Raw genomic sequence first — 17,955 nt, forward strand, 5'->3', positions numbered from 1 at the left:
AGAAAACACAAGAGAAGGAAAAGACCTACAATACCAGACCCCAAAAACCTGAGTAAATCGTAATAGGAACATACATATCAATAATTACCTTAAATGTAAGTGGATTAAATGCTCCAATCAAGACATAGACTACCTGAATGGATACAAAAACAAGACTCATATATAGGCTGTCTATAAGAGACACACTTCCAGATCTTGGGACACATACAGACTAAAGTGAGGGAATGGAAAAAGATATTCCATGCAAAAGGAAATCAAAAGAAAGCTGGAGTAGCAATTTTCATATCAGACAAAACAGACTTTAAAACAAAGACTGTTACAAGAGACAAAGAAGGACACTACATAATGATCAAGAGATCAATCAAAGAAGAACATATAACAATTGTAAATATTTATGCACCCAACACAGGAGCACCCCAATACATAAGGCAAATACTAACAGCCATAAAAGGGGAAATCGACAGTAACACAATAATAGTAGAGGACTTTAACACCCCACTTTCACCAGTGGACAGATCATCCAAATTGAAAATAAATAAGGAAGCATAAGCTTTCAAAGATACATTAAACAGGATGGATTTGATTGATAATTATAGGACAGTCCATCCAAAAACAACAGAATACACATTCTTCTCAAGTGCCCCTGGAATATTCTCCAAGATAGATCATATCTTGGGTCACAAATCCAACCATGGTAAATTTAAGAAAATTGAAATTGTATCAGGTATCTTTTCCAACCACAATGTTATGAGACTAGATATCAATTACAGGAAAAAATCTGTAAAAATATACAAACACATGGATGCTAAACAATACACTACTTAGTAACCAAGAGATCACTGAAGAAATCAAAGAGGAAGTCAAAAAATACCTAGAAACAAATGACAATGAAAACATGACAACACAAAACCTATGGGATGCAGCAAAAGCATTTCTAAGAGAGAAGTTTATAGCAATACAATCCTAAGAAACAAGAAAGATCTCAAGTAAACAAGCTAACCTTACACCTAAAGCAATTAGAGAAAGAAGAACGAAAAACCCCCGTAGTTACAGAAGAAATCATAAAGATCAGATCAGAAATAAATGAAAAAGAAATGAAGGAAATGATAGCAAAGATCAATAAAACTAAAAGCTTCTTCTTTGAGAAGATAAACGAAATTGATAAACCACTAGCCAAACTCATCAAGAAAAAAATGGAGGAGACTCAAATCAATAGAATTAGAAATAAAAAAGGAGAAGTAACAACTGACACTGCAGAAATACAAAAGATCATCAGTGATTACTACAAGCAACTCTATGCCAATAAAATGGACAACCTGAAAGAAATTGACAAATTCTTAGAAATGCCCAACATTCCGAGACTGAAACAGAAAGAAATAGAAAAAATGAACAGATCAATCACAAGCACTGAAATTGAAACTGTAACTAAATATCTTCCAACAACAAAAGCCCAGGACCAGAGGCTTCACAGGTGAATTCTATCAAACATTTAGAGAAGAGCTAACACCTATCCTTCTCAAACACTTACAAAATACAGCAGAGCGAGGAACACTCCCAAATGCATTCTACGAGGCCACCATCACCCTGATACCAAAACCAGACAAGATGTCACAAAGAAAGAAAACTACAGGCCAATGTCACTGATGAACACAGATGCAAAAATCCTCAACAAAATACTAGCAAACAGAATCCAACAGCATATTAAAAGGATCATACACCATGATCAAATGGGGTTTATCCCAGGAATGCAATGATTCTTCAATATATGCAAATCAATCAATATGATACACTATATTAAAAAACTGAAAGAGAAAAACCATATGATCTTCTCAATAGATGCAGAGAAAGCTTTTGACAAAATTCAACACCATTTTATGATAAAACCCTCCAGATAGTAGGCATAGAGCGAACTTACCTCAACATAATAAATGCCATATATGAGAAACCCACACCTACATCATTCTCAATGGTGAAAAACTGAAACCATTTGCACTAAGATCAGAAACAAGAAAAGGTTGCCCACTCTCACCACTCTTATTCAACATAGTTTTGGAAGTTTTAGCCACAGCAATCAGAGAAGAAAAGGAAATAAAAGGAATCCAAATCAGAAAAGAAGAGGTAATGCTGTAACTGTTTGCAGATGACATGATACTGTACATAGAGAATCCTAAAGATTCTACCAGAAAACTACTAGAGCTAATCAATGAATTTGGTAAAGTAGCAGGATACAAAATTAATGCACAGAAATCTATTGCATTCCTATACACTAATGATGAAGAATCTGAAAGTGACATTAAGAAAAAACTCCCATTTACCATTGCAACAAAAAGAATAAAATATCTAGGAATAAACCTAAGGAGAAAAAAGACCTATATGCAGAAAATTATGACACTGATGAAAGAAATTAAAGATGATACAAATAGATGGAGAGATATACAACATTCTTGGATTGGAAGCATCAATATTGTGAAAATGACTATACTACCCAAAGCAATCAACAGATTCAATGCAATCCCTATCAAACTACCAGTGGCATTTTTCACAGAACTAGAACAAAAAATTTCATAAGTTGTATGGAAACACAAAGGACCCCGAATAGCCAAAGCAATCTTGAGAACGAAAAACGGAGCTTGAGGAATCAGGCTCCCTGACTTCAGACTATACAAAGCTACAGTAATCAAGACAGTATGGTACTGGCACAAAGAGAAATAAAGATCAATGGAACAGGCTAGAGAGCCCAGAGATTAACCCACACACATATGGTCACCTTATCTTTGTTAAAGGAGGCAAGAATATACAGTGGAGAAAAGACAGCCTTTTCAATAAGTGGTGGTGGGAAAACTGGACAGCTACTTGTAAAAGAATGAAATTAGAACACTTCCTAACACCATACACAAAAATAAACTCAAAATGGATTAAAGACCTAAATGTAAGGCCAGACACTATTAAACTCTTTGAGGAAAATATAGGCAGAACACTCTATGACATAAATTACAGCAAGATCCTTTTTGACCCACCTCCTTGAGAAATGGAAATAAAAACAAAAATAAACAAATAGGACCTAATGAAACATAAAAGCTTTTGCACAGCAAAGGAAACCATAAACAAGACCAAAAGACAACCCTCAGAATGGGAGAAAATATTTGCAAATGAAGCAACTGACAAAGGGTTAATCCTTTGCATGAGCAAGCAGCTCATGCAACTCAATATCAAAAAACAAATAACACAATCTAAAAATGGGCAGAAGACCTAAATAGACTTTTCTCCAAAGAAGATATACAATTGCCAACCAACACATGAAAGGATGCTCAACATCATTAATCATTAGAGAAATGCAAATCAAAACTACAATGAGATATCATCTCACACCAGTCAGAATGGCCATCATCAAAACTCTACAAACAATAAATGCTGGAGAGGGTGTGGAGAAAGGGAACTCTCTTGCACTGTTGGTGGGAATGTGAATTGATACAGCCACTATGGAGAACAGTATGGAGATTTCTTTAAAAACTAAACATAGAACTACCATACGACCCAGCAATCCCACTGCTGGGCATATACCCTGAGAAAACCATAATTCAAAAAGAGTCATGTACCACAATGTTCATTGCAGCTCTGTTTACAATAGCCAGGACATGGAAGCAACGTATGTTTCCATCGACAGATGAATGGATAAAACAGATGTGGCACATATACACAATGGAATATTACTCAGCCATAAAAAGAAATGAAATTGAGTTATTTGTAGTGAGGTTGATGGACCTGGAGTCTGTCATACAGAGTGAAGTAAGTCAGAAAGAGAAAAATTAATACCATATGCTAACACATATATATGGAATCTAAAAAAAAAAGAAAGAAAAGAAATGGTCATGAAGAATCTAGAGGCAAGATGGGAATAAAGATGCAGACATACTAGAGAATGGACTTTAGGATATGGGGAGGGGAAAGGGCAAGCTGGGACGAAGTGAGAGAGTAGCATGCACATATATACACTACCAAATGCAAAATAGATAGCTAGTGGGAAGCAGCCGCATAACACAGGGAGATCAGCTCAGTGCTTTGTGACCACTTAGAGGGGTGGGATAGGGAGGTTGGAAAGGAGGGAGTAGCATGAGGGAAGAGATATGGGGATATATGTATATGTGTTATTGATTCACTTTGTTATAAAGCAGAAACTAACACACCATTGTAAAGCAATTATACTCCAATAACGATGTTAAGAAGAAGAAAAAAAAAAAATCTCTGGTCTCTTTCCCATCTCTTAGTCCTTCCCAAGGAGGAATGAAATTCCAGTTGGTGAGTTTTAGTTGAATGGCTTAGCATTTTCATTCTTCCCATTATTCCAGAGCCATCTGCTATAGATAATACATATTCTGGCTTCCTCCTCTCCACCTGAGTTTCATCAGAGTAGGCCTTTATTTGGAGATCCCATGGATTTCTAAAGCTGCCTGTAACAGAATGTCTAAGTCTGTATATTTAAGGAGTTCAGAATGAAGCAGAATAAGTAAATCGACTTCATCAGTAATTTGCATTACTTTTGGTTCTCCGTCACTCTAATACATCTGATACTGTCTGCCAAATAGGTACTCCAAATATTTGAGATTTCAAATTATATAAAACACAGCTCCAAAGAATATTCATAATGCTCACATTAGTGAATTGCCTATTCAGATAGGTAGATGATAATACAACTTCTATATTGAAGTATATGTCCATGAATCCTTGATATTTAAAAATATATAGTGTCTAGATCATTATTATTAAATGCATTATATTATGTGCAGTTACTAAATTATAAAAGTGAGTAGTGTGCTCAGCTTTACTGAGTATTTCTTGCAGTGTGCAAAACAAAATGGCCATCATGAATTGAAACACTCAACTAATCTTAAGTACCTTAACAGTAAACATTATTAAACATATTTAAAAATAAGTAATGGTGATATCTAATAAGTACTATTACCAGGCATAAAAAAATCAAAATTTAATTAATAAGACTTTAGCTAATTATGTGTGAAACTTATTACACTTATTTTCTGTTTCACTTGCTTAATGATAAAACTAACACAAAAAAGCCTGCTGTTTAGAATTGAAAATGAGAAGAGTAATTTCGTAGTAATGGAAAAGTAAAATGTTAAAAAATGAAAACAAAACAAAGCAAAACAAAACAAATAAACCCTGTTATACATCAGGCTCTATGTTTATCAAGGAATGTAGCTATAATTCTCACTATATCTCTTCAGTGTTTATATATTTTATTACCGTTTTGATTCCAATGCTTGCATGAACTAGGATCAAAATCTTTAGGTAACTTGTTCAGGTTTACAGAGGAAGGAACTGATAGTGCTGTTGTTTAAATGCAGATTAGAATGTTTTGAGTGCCATATTTTTGATACTACATAACTCTTGCCCATTATCTCTAGATGATTACATAAATAAAAAACGTTCTGAGTAATCTAGGCATTATAAAGATCCTTTATTTTTTTATTAATGCCTTAGATCAAAGATATCCATACTATACAAACAGTATGCAAGGCAACTGAAATCTCTGTTTCTTGTTGAATTAGGAGACTATATTTATAATACTTGGGTAAGTTCAAAAACTGTGCTTATTTCAATCACAAAACAAATGAATTGCACTGATAGTGCTTCCTTTAACATTTGGAAATCCACTATTTGTATGATTTCAATTTTAAAATGATTGTATTTTTAAACTTCTGATATTTTACATAACCGTAAAAATTATTGAAGGTAAAATAACAATACTGATGAATGCATTCAGCAAATAATGATAGTTTTTAAGATTTTAGGTAATTCCCTAATTATCATGCATTGATTGGTGCAACAATCAGTTATGTCTATGAGGACAACTTCTTCATGGAACTTTCAGCTACTGGAAGAGAAAGGGTATAAATAAATAAAGGAACAAATGGATGTATAATTTCATTGTGGGAAGAGTGCTAAGAAACCAAAGAAACAGAATATTAGACAAGGCAAAACTAGTAGTGGAGAGTTGAGGACTATCTCTTTTGATTTGGTGGTGAAAGAAGTTTTATTAATGGGTTGAAATTTTAGTGTAGACTGAAAGAATAAGAACAAGATAAATATGTCAAGATTGTAGGTAAAGACACCCTTGGTAGTGAAAACAACACATACACAAAGACTGTAGTTGGACAGGTCTTGGTGTTTTGAAACAACTTAAAGAAGACTAGTATGTTTGGTGCTTATATGAGCAAAAGAAAGAACCACAAGTAGTAAAACTGAAGAGACAGGGATGATTATATCCATCTTTGGACTATATAATTGGTTAAATACATATCTAGATCTGATAAGTGAGGTCTGAACTGTACTGTAATAGTTGGCTATTTGTAATAATTACATTCAATAGTAAATGAAATAATTCAAGGAAAATGTATAGATGAAAATTATTGCACTAGAGTTGCAACTTAAGGTACTCTACATTTATTTAAATATCAGAAAGAAGTGAAACCATTTTGGGAGAGATGAGACAGATAAGTGAAAAAATCAGGAGGAAAAATATTTTCTGAGAGTTTCAAGTAAGAATGTTTGAAATTATGTGAAATTCTGCAGATAGATCAAAGAAGATACTAATTGAAAGGAATTCTTTGAATATTAAAACACTGAGATAATTATCTTTGAAAGGAGTATTTTCAATTGGGAAGGAGAGGAGGTAAAGATGAAATTTATTAATGAGAGAATGGTATCCCTATATTCTCCTCCAATTTGCACACTTCTGACATAACTGGCTAACTTTGTAGTATGGAGTTTTCCTGTTTATATGTACACATACACATGTTGATTGAATTGTTTTTCCAATTTTTCACTTGACTGTATTAATATTTAACATCCACACTCCGTTGGCATGACCTAGACTTTGGATTTAGCCAAGTGATTGCTTTGGCCAATGAAATGTTAGTGGATGCAAAACAAACCAGTTATAAGCCTATGTTTACATAGCTGTGCTTGCCATTTTGATTTGGCATCTGGTATAAGATGATTATACAGCATCAACGATAGCTTTATTACAGGGAATTTGTTCTTATTCCTGATTATGAGGGATGAGCAGTCCCAAGATCTGCAGTTGGCAAGCTGGAGACTCAGAAGAGCTGATGGTTTAAGTTCCAGTCCTAAAGCCAGGAGGCTCACACATGACCCAGCAAGTGCAGATGCTTTAGTTCAACTGCGAAGGAAGAAAAAGACCAATGGCCCAGGTCAAGCCAACAGGGCAGAAGGAGTTCCCTCATACTTGGGGAAGGATCAGTCTTTTTGTTCTACTCAGGGCTTCAGTTGATTGGATGAGGGCCATCCACACTAGGGAGGGCAATCTGCTTTACTCAGTCTACTAATTCAAACGTTAATCTCACCCAGAAACATCCTCACAGATACAGACACAACCAGAATAATGTTTGACCAAATATCTGGGCAACTGGTGGCCCAGTCAAGTTGACATGTAAAATTACACATCACAGGGAATGTAAAGAGAAAAAGACATTCAACAGAGAGAAAGTAGAGGAGTAAATAGTAATAGCAAAGGTGGATACAATACTGATATATAGAGAAAGTGTTTGTATTACATATATATATATAGTTTAGGGAAAGTATATATACTTAGAGAAAGAGAGAGAATGGGAGAGGGAGAGAGAGAGAATTCTTCGTGAATAGGAAGAGATATGCAGGGTCTTTGGGGATATTAGATATCTTATACTTCTTGGCCTGGGGGTGATTTATTTTGTACACATTTGTTATTCTGCATTTTGTTCTTATAAACACCTTTCTTTAAATGCATTGTATTTCAAAATAATGTTGTTAAAAAGTCACAGAAAATGAAGGACGCTGTTGTCTCCATTGGAATAATTGTTGAGTTGCTGAATTCTTGTGAAAGCAAGAAATAAAAATGAGTGTTTTTTGTTAAAGAATATATCATTTCTATCTATGATTTTGGATGTGGATCTGTTTCTGATCCAAGGTGTGACCATACATTGGGAAGCTTGAAAAGACATGAAATTATGAGGCAGGACTGATAACATGTTTAAAGATGGGAATGATGACTGAGGGAGATTAACACTCCTTACTGAATGAGTAGTATTATTTAGAAGATGAGTAGCTTACAGTAACATGAAGGGATTTGGGGAAGGAAATTGGGCCTGTGACCTTCACAAGTGTTTCGTCAGTGTTCCTAAAGTATTTTTTTGAAATTCTGACTCCTCTTGACCTTTTTTCCCTGTTGGGTGAGACAGAAAGCCTGCAGGATGCTGGTGTGGGGGGAACATCCTCCTCCAAGTTGGGATAAGGCTCTGGCAGTTTCTTCTCCTTTAAACTGTAGGTATTTTGTCATAGAAAATGCTCTAGATATGTTTCAAAATGATCTCTCTTTTCCTCCCCCTGTAAGATGTGAGGGAGTAGGTAGTTCTGGGACCTTTGCTTCCTCACTGAGAGAACCTGGTGGGATTCCTGGAGGAAAAGCCTGAGTCTCTCACGGGTTTCCCATTGTTATAAGTCTACACTCATCCTCAAGTAATTTATCAAAATTATCAGTTAATTGCCCAAATCAGTCTTTTAAGTAGTGCTACCAGTTTATGGTTCCAGGGGCTGATGCTCCAGGTAAGCAGATCTTGGTGTGACTCCTTGGATGCACCTGTCTCCAGATTTTGGGGTGGCAGTTTGACCTATAACCTCAGTTTTCTGTTGGGTCCAAAAATAGTTGTTAAGTTTAACTTTGTTCAGCTTTTTCTTTTTCTTTTTTTTTATTTTAATTTATTTATTTTTACATCTTTATTGGAGTATAATTGCTTTACAATGGTGTGTTAGTTTCTGCTTTATAACAAAGTGAATCAGTTATACATATACATATGTTCCCATATCTCTTCCCTCTTGCATCTCCCTCCCTCCCACCATCCCTATCCCACCCTTTTAGGCGGTCACAAAGCACCGAGCTGATCTCCCTGTGCTATGCGGCTGCGTCCCACTAGCTATCTATTTTACTTTTGGTAGTGTATTGTCCATGCCACTCTCTCACTTTGTCACAGTTTACCCTTCCCCCTCCCCATATCCTCAACTACATTTTCTCGTAGGTCTGTGTCTTTATTCCTGTCTTATCTCTAGGTTCTTCATGACATTTTTTTTTCTTAAATTCTATATGTATGTGTTAGCATACGATATTTGTCTTTCTCTTTCTGACTTACTTCACTCTGTATGACACACTCTAGGTCCATCCACCTCATTACAAATAGCTCAATTTCGTTTCTTTTTATGGCTGAGTATATTACACTGTATATATGTGCCACATCTTCTTTATCCATTCATCCAATGATGGATACTTAGGTTGTTTCCATCTCCTGGCTATTGTAAATAGAGCTGCAATGAACATTTTGGTACATGATTCTTTATGAATTATGGTTTTCTCAGGGTATATGCCCAGGAGTGGGATTGCTGGGTCTTATGGTAGTTCTATTTGTACTTTTTTAAGGAACCTCCATACTGTTCTCCATAGTGGCTGTACCAATTCACATTCCCACAAGCAGTACAAGAGCATTCCCTTTTCTCCACACCCTCTCCAGCATTTATTGTTTCTAGATTTTTTGATGATGGCCATTCTGACTGGTGTGAGATAATATCTCATTGTAGTTTTGATTTGCATTTCTCTAATGATTAATGATGTTGAGCATTCTTTCATGTGTTTTAGGCAGTCTGGATATCTTCTTTGGAGAAATGTCTATTTAGGTCTTCTGCCCATTTTTGGATTGGGTTGTGTGTTTTTTTGTTATTGAGCTGCATGAGCTGCTTGTAAATTTTGGAGATTAATCCTTTGTCAGGTGCTTCATTTGCAAATATTTTCTCCCATTCTGAGGGTTGTCTTCTGGTCTTGTTTATGGTTTCCTTTGCTGTGCAAAAGCTTTGAAGTTTCATTAGGTCCCATTTGTTTATTTTTGTTTTTATTTCCATTTCTCTAGGAGGTGGGTCAAAAAGGATCTTGCTGTGATTTATGTCATAGAGTGATCTGCCTCTGCTTTTCTGGCCTTATGTCTAGGTCTTTAATCCATTTTGAGCTTATTTTTGTGTATGGTCTTAGGGAGTGAGCTAATCTCATACTTTTACATGTACCTGTCCAATTTTCCCAGCACCACTTATTGAAGAGGCTATCCTTTCTCCATTGTACATTCCTGCCTCCTTTATCAAACATAAGGTGACCATATGTGTGTGGGTTTATCTCTGGGCTTTCTATCTTGTTCCATTGATCTATATTTCTGTTTTTGTGCGAGTACCATACTGTCTTGATTACTGTAGCTTTGTAGTATAGTCTGAAGTCACGGAGCCTGATTCCTCCAGCTCCGTTTTTCGTTCTCAAGATTGCTTTGGCTATTCGGGGTCTTTTGTGTTTCCATACAAATTGTGAACTTTTTTGTTCTACTTCTGTGAAATATGCCATTGGTAATTTGATAGGGATTGCACTGAATCTGTAGATTGCTTTGGGTAGTAGAGTCATTTCCACAATGTTGATTCTTCCAATCCAAGAACATGGTATATCTCTCCATCTATTTGTATTATCTTTAATTTCTTTCAGCAGTGTCTTATAATTTTCTGCATACAGGTCTTTTGTCTCCTTAGGTAGGTTTATTCCTAGATATTTTATTCTTTCTGTTGCAATGGTAAATGGGAGTGTTTTCTTGATTTCACTTCCCGATTTTTCATCATTAGTGTATAGGAATGCCAGAGATTTCTGTGAATTAATTTTGTATCCTGCTACTATACCAAATTCACTGATTAGCTCTAGTAGTTTCTGGTAGCATCTTTAGGATTCTCTATGTATAGTATCATGTCATCTGCAAGAAGTGACAGCTTTACCTCTTCTTTTCTGATTTGGATTCCTTTTATTTCCTTTTCTTCTCTGATTGCTGTGGCTAAAACTTCCAAAACTATGTTGAATAAGAGTGGTGAGAGCGGTCAACTTTGTTTTGTTCCTGACCTTAGTGGAAATGGCTTCATTTTGTCACCATTGAGGATGATGTTGGCTGTGGGTTTGTCATATATGGCCTTTATTATGCTGAGGAAAGTTCCCTTTTTGCCTACTTTCTGCACGGTTTTTATCATAAATGGGTGTTGAATTTTGTCAAAAGCTTTCTCTGCATCTATTGAGATGAAAATATGGTTTTTCTCCTTTATTTGTTAATATGGTATATCACATTGATTGATTTGCATATATTGAAGAATCCCTGCATTCCTGGAATAAACCCCACTTGATCATGGTGTATGATCCTTTTAATGTGCTGTTGGATTCTGTTTGCTAGTATTTTGTTGAGGATTTTTGCATCTATGTTCATCAGTGATACTGGCCTGTAGTTTTCTTTCTTTGCGACAATGTTGTCTGGTTTTGGTATCAGGGTGATGGTGCCCTTGTAGAATGAGTTTGGGAGTGTTCCTCCCTCTCCTATATTTTGGAAGAGTTTGAGAAGGATAGGTGTTAGCTCTTCTCTAAATGTTTGATAGAATTCGCCTGTGAAGCCATCTGGTCCTGGGCTTTTGTTTGTTGGAAGATTTTTAATTACAGTTTCAATTTCAGTGCTTGTGATTGGTCCGTTCATATTTTCTATTTCTTCCTGATTCAGTCTTGGCAGGTTGTGCATTTCTAAGAATTTGTCCATTTCTTCCAGGTCATCCATTTTATTGCCATACAGTTGCTTGTAGTAATCTCTCATGATCTTTTGTATTTCTGCAGTGTCAGTTGTTACTTCTTTTTTTTTCATTTCTAATTCTATTGATTTGAGTCTTCTCCCTTTTTTTCTTGATGATTCTGGCTAATGGTTTATAAATTTTGTTTATCTTCTGTAAGAACCAGCTTTTAGTTTTATTGATCTTTGCTACCGTTTCCTTCATTTTTTTCATTTATTTCTGATCTGATCTTTATGATTTCTTTCCTTCTGCTAACTTTGGGATTTTTTTGTTCTTCTTTCTTTAATTGCTTCAGGTGCAAGATTAGGTTCTTTATTTGAGATGTTTCTGGTTTCTTAAGGTAGGGTTGTATTGCTATAAACTTCCCTCTTAGAACTGCTTTTGCTGCATCCATAGGTTTTGGGTCGTTGTGTCTCCATTGTCATTCCTTTCTAGGTATTTTTTGATTTCCTCTTTGATTTCTTCAGTGATCACTTCGTTATTAAGTAGTGTATTGTTTAACCTCCATGTGTTTGTATTTTTTACAGATCTTTTCCTGTAATTGATATCTAGTCTCATAGCATTGTGGTAGGAAAATATACTTGATACAATTTCAATTTTCTTAAATTTACCAAGGCTTGATTTGTGACACAAGATATGATCTATCCTAGAGAATGTTCCATGAGCACTTGTTACATTTGTATAAATTCCTATAAATAGCAATTAAGTCCACCTTGTTTAATGTATCATTTAAAGCTTGTGTTTCCTTATTTATTTTCATTTTGGATGATCTGTCCATTGGTGACAGGGGGGTGTTAAAGTCCCTTACTATGAATGTGTTACTGTCGATTTCCCCTTTTATGGCTGTTAGTATTTGCCTTATGTATTGAGGTGCTCCTATGTTGGGTGCATAAATATTTACAATTGTTATATCTTCTTCTTGGATCGATCCCTTGATCATTATGTAGTGTCCTTCTTTGTCTCTTCTAATAGTCTTTATTTTAAAGTCTATTTTGTCTGATAGGAGAATTGCTACTCCAGCTTTCTTTTGGTTTCCATTTGCATGGAATATCTTTTTCCATCCCCTTACTTTCACTCTGTATGTGTCTCTAGGTCTGAAATCGGTCTCTTGTAGACAGCATATATATGGGTCTTGTTTTTGTATCCATTCAGCCAGTCTCTGTCTTTTGGTGGGAGCATTTAATCCATATACATTTAAGGTAATTATCAATATGTATGTTCTTATTCCTATTTTCTTAATTGTTTTGGGTTTGTTATTATAGGTCTTTTCCTTCTCTTTGTTTCTTTCCTAGAGAAGATCCATTAGCATTTGTTGTAAAGCTGGTTTGGTGGTGCTGAACTCTCTCAGCTTTTGCTTCTTGTAAAGGTTTTAATTTCTTCATCAAATTTGAATGAGATCCTTGCTGGGTAGAGTAATCTTGGTTGTAGGTTCTTCTCCTTCATCACTTTAAATATGTCCTGTCAGTCTCTTTTGGCTTGCAGAGTTTCTGCTGAAAGATCAGCTGTTAATCTTATTGGGATCCCTTGTGTGTTATTTTTCCCTTGCTTCTTTTAATATGTTTTCTTTGTATTTAATTTTTGACAGTTTGATTAATATGTGTCTTGGCATGTTTCTCCTTGGATTTATCCTGTATGGGACTCTCTGTGCTTCCTGGACTTGATTAACTATTTCTTTTCCCATATTAGGGATGTTTTCAACTATAATCTCTTCAAATATTTTCTCAGTCCCTTTCTTTTTCTCTTCTTCTTCTGGAACCCCTATAATTCAAATGTTGGTGCGTTTAATGTTGTCCCAGAGGTCTCTGAGACTGTCCTCAGTTCTTTTCATTCTTTTTTCTTTATTATGCTCTGTGGTAGTTTTTTCCCCTATTTTATCTTCCAGGTAACTTATCCATTCTTCTGCCTTAGTTATTCTGCTATTGATCCCTTCTAGAGTATTTTTAATTTCATTTACTGTGTTGTTCATCATTGTTTCATCTTTAGTTCTTCTAGGTCCTTGTTAAATGTTTCTTGCATTTTCTCTATTCTATTTCCAAGATTTTGGATCCTCTTTACTATCATTATTCTGAATTCTTTTTCAGGTAGACTGCCTATTTCCTCTTCATTTGTTAGGTCTGGTGGGTTTTTATCTTCCTCCTTCATCTGCTGTGTGTTTTTCTGTCTTCTCATTTTGCTTATCTTACTGTGTTTGGGGTCTCCTTTTCGCAGGCTGCAGGTTCGTGGTTCCCGTTGTTTTTGGTGTCTGTCCCCAGTGGCTAAAGTTGGTTCAGTGGGTTGTGTAGGCTTCCTGGTGGAGGGGACGAGTGCCTGTGTTCTGGTGGATGAGGCTGGATGTTGTCTTTCTCTTGGGCAGGTCCATGTCTGGTGGTGTGTTTTGGGGTGTCTGGGGACTTATTATGATTTTAGGCAGCCTCTCTGCTAATGGGTGGTGTTGTGTTCCTGTCTTGCTAGTTGTTTGGCATAGGGTGTCCAGCAGTGTAGCTTGCTGGTCATTGCGTGAAGCTGGGTGTTGGTGTTGAGATGGAGATCTCTGGGAGATTTTTGCCATTTGATATTACATGGAGCTGGGAGGTCTCTTGTGGACCAGTGTCCTGAAGTTGGCTCTTCCACCTCAGAGACACTGCACTGACTTCTGGCTGTAGCACCAAGAGCCTTTCATCCACACAACTCAGAATAAAAGGGAGAAAAGGTAGAAAGAAAGAAAGAATGAATGAATGAAAAAAAGGAAGAAAGAAAGAAAGAAAGAAGGAAAGCAAGAAACAGGATAAAATAAAATAAAGTAAGGTAAAATAAAGTTATTAAAATAAAAGAATAATTATTAAGAAAAAATTTAAAAAGAAAAAAGGATGGGTAGAACCCTAGTACAAATGGTGAAAGCAAAGCTATACAGAGAAAATCTGACACAGAAGCATACACATACACTCTCACAAAAAGGGGAAAAGGGGAAAAAATAATAAATCTTGCTGTCAAAGTCCACTTCCTCAATTTGGGATGATTCGTTGTCTATTCAGGTATTCCACAGATGCGGGGTACATCAAGTTGATTGCGGAGATTTAATCCGCTGCTCCTGAGGCTGCTGGGAGAGATTTCCCTTTCTCTTCTTTGTTCGCACAGCTCCCGGGGTTCAGCTTTGGATTTGGCCCCGCCTCTGCGTTAGGTCGCCAGAGGGCATCTGTTCTTCACTCAGACAGGACGGGGTTAAAGAAGCCACTGATTCTGGGGCTCCAGCTCACTCAGGCCGGGGGGAGGGAGGGGTACGGAGTGTGGGGCGAGCTTGAGGCGGCAAAGGCTGACATGACGTTGCACCAGCCTGAGGCGTGCCGTGCGTTCTCCTGGGGAAGTTTTCCTGGATCCCGGGACCCTGGCAGTGGCGGGCTGCACAGGCTCCCTGAAGGGGAGGTGTGGATAGTGACCTGGGCTTGCACACAGGCTTTTTGGTGGCTGCAGCAGCGGCCTTAGCGTCCCATGCCCATCTCTGGAGTCCGCCTTTTTAGCCTCGGCTCGTGCCCGTCTGTGGAGCTCCTTTAAGCAGTGCTCTTAATCCCCTCGCTCTTAATCCCCTCTCCTCGCGCACCAGGAAACAAAGAGGGAAGAAAAAGTCTCTTGCTTCTTCGGCAGGTCCAGACATTTTCCTGGACTCCCTCCCAGCTAGCTGTGGTGCACTAACCCCTTCAAGGCTGTGTTCACGCCGCCAGTCCTCTCCCTGCCGTCCAGCTTTTTCTTATTGTAAGAATAGGAGTGACAGCTTCCAAGTCTTTGTATTTTGAAACTGAAACTGAAAGCTTCTGATAAGCTTCATATCAAATGGTAGGCTTTCAAACTACGTGTTTTCAAAGATATGCATATTCTATTCTGATAGCTTTTTTCATATGTAGAGCAAATATCAATTTGAAGTAAACTGAGAAGGAAATAATTTTTAATAAACTGTTAAAATTTGACAAAGTAGTTATTTAAACCAAATGAGTTTTAAAAATTCTTTCAACACACAATACGATCAACTGAGCTAACATTTCTAATTTGTAAAGTTCACATTAAAATTTAAGAGACTCAACTCATATCCAGATCTTGATTTTTAATATCATTCTTTAATAAAAGGAATCAGGTCTCCTTGGGGAAATGGTAGGTTCTAGTACTAGGGCAATGAAAATACAGAATGAGCCTAGAGCATCCTGTAGTGCCAGAAAATAAGAAAATGCTCAAGTGCACACACACACACACACACACACACACACACAGACACACACACACATACACTACAGGGATCTGTCAAGAGACACTGGAGCTAAAACTGTAATAATTTGAGCAACAATTTATGATAAAGTGATATTGAATTATAACCCAAGTTATAAAATAAATATCTATGAATCCATACTGAGATAAGTAAATGATTGAATAAATAGAGAAGAACTGACTAAACTTCCACACAGAATTACAAATAATTTTTGTGGATACTTTCCCTTAAGGAGATGGAACATAACTCCCCACACCTTAAGTATGGGCTACTCATAATGATTTCCTTTCAAAGAGGGGAGTGTAGAAATGGTAAAAAATGAGTAAGTTTACAGTGAAGAAATTTGACAAACACTACCTCAGCCAGGTGACAAGGTACTATCAACATTGGTAAGTCATGTCCATAGCAGGTACCACTGACAAATGTAACAAGAGCAGCCCTTCACCTTGTGTTCTTTGTCCCAAAACACATACCTCAATCTAATAATGAGGAAAACACCAAATAAATCCCAATTGAGAGACATTATACAGAATAACTTATCATTACTTGCTATAGACTGAATTGTGTCCTGCCAAAATTCATATTTTGAAGCCCTAACCTCAAATGTGATTTTTTTCTGGAGATAGGGTTTTTGAGAGGTAACTAAGGTAAATGAGGTCATAAGGGTGGGGCCCTGGTCTCATAGGATGGTGGCCTTAGAAGAAGAGGAAGATATTCTCTCCCCCAGCATGTGAGGACACAGTGAAAAGGCAGCTGTCTACAAGCCCTCATCAGGATCTGAACATGCTGGCACCCTGACCTCAGACTTTCAGCTTCTGAAACTGTGAGAAAATAACTTTCTGTTATTTAAACCATCTAATATATGGTATTTTGTTATGACGGCCTTAGTAGACTAATACAGTACTCCTCAAAAGTATCAACATTATAAAAAACAAGGAAAGCCTGAGAAACTGTGACAGCTAAGAGGAGCCTAATAAAGACCAAATGTAATATGGTATCCTGGATAGGATACTGGAAGAAAAAGAAACATTAGGTGGGAAACCTGAATAAAGCACAGACTTCAGTTAATAATACAATATCTGTAGTTGTTCATTAATCGTGACAAGTGTACCATGTTAACGTAAGATGTTGATAATAGGGAAAAGCATGTATGGGGTAAATGCGGACTCTCTTACTACTATTGTCACACTTCAAATCTGAAATGACTGCAAAATGATTTTACCTAATTTATGTATGAACTTGTGCTTATAGAAGGTCTGGAAGGTCTTCTTATAGTTTAATCAATCACTTCATAAACAATGGAAGAAATCTCAAAAATGATACTGCAGTGAGTCTAGAAATTAGAAGTGAATAAGAATGTCCTTTGGGGATCTCACAGTGAAATAAAAAAGTAAAACTCTCATAGTTTACTGTATAATGTATTTTTTATTATACTTAATTTCTAGTTCAACAATCATTCTATCAAACATCTAAAATGTATCCTTTGGTTTATGCATTTTACAATCCATTAGAGAAAAAAAAAGTAAAAATCTTTTTCAGTTGACTCATCTTAAAATTGGAGAGTTGGCTTGATAAGCACAAATAGAATTTCTAGCTATAAATACTGTATGTTTTACATTATTAAAGAAGCAAATAGAATGGTATCATACAAAGTGTTTCATGTTTTCACTTTTCCAGAAGCCAGCAAACAAGTTTGGAAAAAGATCCAAGAAAGGATCTTTTTAATATGTCCTCCCTTGTGTCAGAGTATAAGGAGCTTCTCTGGTCCAAGAAAATCAAACTAGGAATTTTAGAGGTTTCACATATATTTTCAACTAAAAAAAACCGGGACTACTTTCTCTCATTTGCATTGCATTCAAAGATAAATATAACTATAATTTTTAATGGTACTATCTCTGAAATATATTTCACATTTTATTACAATAAGTTAATATACTACACGACTTGCATAAACTTTTATCACAAGATGTTTTAAACTTACTCACTGAAATCTTTTAAAAAAAGTTTCACATTTTGCTGGTTATTTTCAAATACAGGTG

Source organism: Tursiops truncatus, chromosome 3 (assembly GCF_011762595.2).
Source record: "Tursiops truncatus isolate mTurTru1 chromosome 3, mTurTru1.mat.Y, whole genome shotgun sequence".
Taxonomy (NCBI): domain Eukaryota; kingdom Metazoa; phylum Chordata; class Mammalia; order Artiodactyla; family Delphinidae; genus Tursiops; species Tursiops truncatus.